Consider the following 6000-nt stretch of genomic DNA (forward strand, 5'->3'; position numbering starts at 1 on the left):
TGGATGTACAAATGAGTTTTCTGTAATATTCTGCCAGATGTACAGATGGCATGAGATTAGGAAAGTGCTCCTGGCACCAAGTGCATGATGATTTTCATAAAGTATAGGTTCAGCGGTTGGGAGTAATGCATCCGTATTCATGCGAAAACCCTTTATGCTACATCATATTATCATGTTTTCTCTTTACCTAATTATCACTTCTCTACAGGACAACGATCACAGAATTTGCTGCTGTTGTGGTAGAGGGAAAAACAGGGCATTATATTGCTCAAGAAGTGCAAGTGAACTTCTCTATCTGACCCACATGTCCAGTCACACGAACCACAACCCATGGGAACACCATGACAGCAGGGTGCAGAAATATTTTTAACCTGGGGAGTTTCCCCACAAAGGTGGAATAAAATCATATGTAGTTTCCATATAAATTGAAAGAAGCACTAAAAGTTATTTTTGTCCATCTTTTTCTTACAAGACAAAACAAAGCAAACCTAGACGAATAGACAGTTACTTAGCTTTGCTTTAAAAATCTCTGCTGATGGAAAAAACACAGTATTCCGAAGCAACCTGTTCTAATGAAGCACTGGAATACAGATCATATTTCCTAAGGCCATGTTCTTGTTCTCCTCTTTTGTCCTCCTTTCTTAAGCAACAGCACCTCGTGGTTAATGTCACAGAGATGGGCACTGCCGGCTCTCTTACAAACAATATTCCTCTTGTTGCAATCCCTAAAAGGAAGTAGCTTGTTGTTGTGGTTGACACCATCATTAAACCACATTCAGTTTATGATTTTAATTTTGAATTCTAATACGATGTTCCTGTTCCTTGCAGCACACGCACACACATATTCTGTCTTCTGACGATGCTTAGAGGACAAGGACCTTTCCCAGCTCCTAGCACGTGTATGGAAGAAAATGGGGGCTGACAAGCATTCCCCTTCCTCTACTCCCTGCTAGACATGATGGAGAACATGCAAGTATCCCTCCACATAACCCTGACAGAAAAGCCTTTGTCTCTCATCTCTGCAAGCGGTTTGCTTTCAGAAACGTTTGATCGCTGAGTTCCCTGCTGACCTCTTGTTACATCTCCACAAACGCAAGAGAGAGGCAGCCGTTTTCAGATTTCTGAATCAGAATCAAACTACGTCCAAATTGTGAAAGGCTGGAAGTGGGGTGGGCTTGAGGAAAAGGAAGGGAAAGGATGTAGCTTGGGAACATCTTGTTAAAGACCTGGAGCTCAGTTCTTAAATACTGTGCCCACATGAGGCATAGCACAGACCAGAAGAAAAGGTGAGTCAGTATGCAGCTTTGGCACTTTCTCCCTCTTAATTACAGAACAGTCAGATCTGGATTATTTTCTAGGGCACAGAAAACATTAGCATGCTCAAATCATCTCCCAGCTACCACGCAGAACTTCTACCTTTCTTGTCGTCAGACCGTGTTCCACAAAACACAGCAAATAAACTGGTTTCTCAGAACCATGTTTTCCCGTGCAAGTCTATCTCCAGTTGATCTGGGGTAGCCCAAGCTGCAAAGCCAGCAATCCTCATGGGGCTGAGGAGACCAGGTATGATGAAACCCGTCGGAGGAGGGAACAGCTTTTATCAGCACACAGCAATAGTGCTGCATCACAGCTCTGAACTCCCACGTAACAGGATCTTCTGACCCACTCCTGACTGTGCAGCTACATTATTTGTGCAAGACCAGGAGAAGTGGGCCAGGAAAAAATTTGGGAGCTCTCAGGGTGAAAAGATAACCAAAATCCTGGCTCCTTTGTCTTTCGTCTGATTTAGCTTTGTGTCTCAGAGAACAGCGGGAGTGAAAAATACACTGCTGGAGCCTAGCAAGTGACCTAAGCAACTAATAACAGATAAAAAGATCTTGGAGTGTGACAGAAGGAAGATAACTCAAGTTTCAGTAGAAGGATCTACTCTGTCAAGTACTGCAGCACAGCCTGGGGCTGCCACAATCCCCAATGCCAGTTGGAATAGGAATTAAGGGCAGAAATGAATGACTCTTGCAAATGAAACAGGAGCTACAGATGCAGAAATTGGGAGTTTCCAACAGCTCAGGGAAGAAGCAGTAGCCGACAGAAAACTGAGAGCTGCCTACTAACATTTCGGCAATAAAGGCAAGAAAGATTTACAGCCAGCTGGGTAAACTGGGACAAAAAGTGAAAGCTTTGAGAGTGTGCCTCACAGAAATGCTGCAAATGAAAGCATAATATACATATAATTTCAAAGATCTTTTTTAAGTATTAGATAATTAATATAGAAATCTTGAGATTCTGTACTGCCATGAGCATCTGACAGACAAAAACCTAATTTATAAAGGCATACGTAGGGCCCTGAAGGCAAAAAATAAAATAGTTTAGATCCTAAAGCAAAGAAACGCCGTTGTTACAATTTGGTATGAGAAGCAGTCAAGGAAGAGGTGGGTTGTTGCAGGATTCAAAAGGCAGTTTGTATCTAAACACATCTTGAACTGCCTTTGACTACCTTACTTTACTCCGTTTTTAAACACGGGTGGTGGTGGTGTTGGGGAATCAGTTATTTATGAGAGCTCAAAGAGTCTCAACTGAGAACATATTGACAGCCCCGAACAATAAGAAAACTCTTCTATTGCCCAGACACACCCAGGTCCACTGCCAAGCCCAAGAAGGTGCATGAAGAGCCCAAATTACAGCCATACACCACAGCACCGCTTAGCCATCATCCGATTTCTGTCAGGGGCTGGCAGTAGATGCTAGGGAAGAGCAGAAGAGCAGGGCAAGCAGATAGTGCCATTTCCTTAAGATCTTTTCCAGAGGGTTTTCTAGTTCAGCTCAGTGGCTTCCTAAGTCTAGAGGTGGTGTCTTCGCATTCAATAGATCTACACCATTTTTTTTGTCATTTTCTCCAAGCACTTACAGAAATCATGTTCAGCTACAAAAAAAAAAAAAAAAAACCAAAACAACAAAAACAAAACAAAATGAACCAACAGAGCTACCGTATGTATGTAAAGCTATAAAAAGCTACCGTAAAATGTGTAGTAGACACACCCAGGTCCACTGCCAAGCCCAAGAAGGTGCATGAAGAGCCCAAATTACAGCCATACACCACAGCACCGCTTAGCCATCATCCGATTTCTGTCAGGGGCTGGCAGTAGATGCTAGGGAAGAGCAGAAGAGCAGGGCAAGCAGATAGTGCCATTTCCTTAAGATCTTTTCCAGCTTCCACCTAAATGCAGCTCAGTGGCTTCCTAAGTCTAGAGGTGGTGTCTTCGCATTCAATAGATCTACACCATTTTTTTGTCATTTTCTCCAAGCACTTACTGAAATCATGTTCAGCTACAAAAAAAAAAACAAAACAACCAAAACAACAAACCACTACTCATCTCAGGCCAAGCCTACAGAAAACTCTCACCACTCAAACAGTGTTAGCTTGTGGTAAAAATCAGTACCTTCCCCCCTTTCTTCAAATCAGCACCTAAATAAGTTTTTCTGCTTGTACAGCTTATTCCCTTTTGAGGGAGTAAAATATATTAGAAGGGTTTTCTAGTTCAGATATCCTAGCAAGTCTATTCTAGCCTTTAGAAAAATGGCCAGATGACAGAAATAAATATTTAATAGTGCCCACAGAATTAAACATTTAAATATAAACATGTGTATTCCTCTTGGTATTTCATTTATGGCGGGGAAAAATAAAATAAAAAAGAAGATGCCAAGCTGTTCCAAATTTCATTTTCTGTGAATCAAAGCTTATGCTTTACTTTCAAAACTTGAAGGTTGTTCCCAATAGCTTCATCTCGTCTATCCTCAAAGCATAATACTTACACTACAAACTATTTCTTGGGGTTCTGGAATAACCGAACAGTGCTTTTTGCCTTCTCTTTGTTTTGTTATGTGCCAACTAAACACTAATCCTCTCCAGGCAAAAACTAGACTTAGTGACTCTATGGAAGTGACAAGAACCTCAAAGGTAGCATAAAGTTATTGTACAACAGTAATCGGAACCATAAAGTCAGTTTTACTGCATTGAAATAAGCAGACAAATCTGAAAAAAAGCATTAACAAGTAGAGCTTACACGTGTGACCATGAGAAGACCTGAGCTTAAGTTTGGATCTCCACACAAACTGGATTGCTGACAAATAAACACAATTCACAGTTTTGTAATATAGTCTGGATTCAGTGGCTCTCTAGCCTAAGCAAAGCAGCACAGAAGATAGAAAAGCAAGATGACCAAGGACTGGAAGTCAGGCTCCGGTCTTTTTTTCAACTCTGACAATGGACTTACTTTTAAGAAGCAATTTAACTACATTTTCTGTAAGTACTTTGTTTTTCTTCACCTATAATATGGGATTCAGAGCAGAAAAAACTATTGCACATCTAAGGTGGCCAGAAAGAACCAAACAGATACTGTGTAAGATATTTGTACAAGAAGCAATCTAATTTTGCATATTTATAAGGCAAATCATTTCACTTTCAAAAGAAAAAAGGCTATATTGGATGAACATTTTAGTGCACAGCACATTTAGGAATAAGTCTAGCAGTGTCAGTATTCTGATGAGGAAAGCGGTCCTAAGGGTTGATACATCTTACGACTATAGGAGAATTGATAGCAGAAGAGAATTCTTTGATGTTTTATTTAAAAGTTTTGCTCAATAATTCAATAAAGAGATCCATTATAAATCAGGTAAGACTAAGAACATGCCATGAGTACAATCCAGTAATGAATAAAAAACAAACCAACACAAGGATACGAAGTATCTGTAATTTAGGAAGCATATAATTCACTATTTAACCCTACCGAATTAAGCTACCTGGGGTATAAACCAGCCTGAAGTCTTAGATCTAAATAGTGACCCTACTGCAACTCCCTCATCCTGCGAGAGTGAATACATGAAAATTACCCAGCAGCTCCAATGTTTTTATTAACAAACATGCAGTGGTCTAGCTTTTTGATAACCTATTGATGCCAGATTTTTTCAGGATTCCAGGTGAGGCAAACATAAAAAGAAAAAGTAAGATGTACGTGTTTTGTTCCTTCTCTCTTTCCCTCTCATCCCTGAACAAGTACTGTCAGGTCAGTAAGGTACCCCAACGCCTATTAATTAACCAAAACTCTTTTGCGCACAAATCCCAACAACAGGATTCATCCCAGAAATGGGATTTACCTTTACTTCATAGAAAGATATGTTGCCTTAGTGCTCCCAAGTGTCAAAAAGAACATGTGGCACAACAGGATTGGATTTCTAGAATTTCTGGTGGACGCACCTTTGTGGACATCTCATTTCCCCTTCAAGCTGCCTAGATTTAGTCTCACATACAGAAGATTAAAAATACTAAGTTCTTACATGTCAATATATCTTGCCATTCTGCATTTTTTAGCAGGAACTACAAAATTATTTTACATATCCTCACAAGGAATCTGCTAGCAGCAAGGAAGCCAAACCAAATGAGGAAACGCATTTCCACAAAGAGTCTTCCATCAAAACATAGCAAATATGGAAATTTCCAACAACTCAGCATGTTGCTACCTTGCCATTTGCCCATAAATTCTGATAATACATAGCTCTGGGATCCCATTAGCATCCTAGAGAGTAAATAACAAGTGAGCTATAAATCTCAAGCCCTATAATCACAGTCAGGGCTACCTATCCCCAATCTTTGAATCCAAAAAATATTTTTTTAAATTGCATTAGCTACTTTTATGTTATTTTGTGCCAAAATAAGCAATTCTGAACTGAATGACACCTTTTATCAACTTCAGCTGTAACCTTGTCATCTATCACCGCTCTCTTTAGAGAGACACCCAGGTAGGAAACAAACAAACAAATCACGACTTCAGGCTCCGTTATTACAGCAGCAACATCACAACTAGATATAGAAGGCTAAGAACTTCGTGCTTCCTTCCTTCCTTCCCAGGAAGTAATAAGTTCTACCTCTTGCTGTTCTTCTATGACACCCCCCCCCCCCCCCCCCCCCCCCCCCCCACCCACTCTCTTCCACATACTCCCACTTGC

This window comes from Cariama cristata, unplaced genomic scaffold, assembly GCF_000690535.1.
Source record: "Cariama cristata isolate BGI_N322 unplaced genomic scaffold, ASM69053v1 scaffold9599, whole genome shotgun sequence".
Taxonomy (NCBI): domain Eukaryota; kingdom Metazoa; phylum Chordata; class Aves; order Cariamiformes; family Cariamidae; genus Cariama; species Cariama cristata.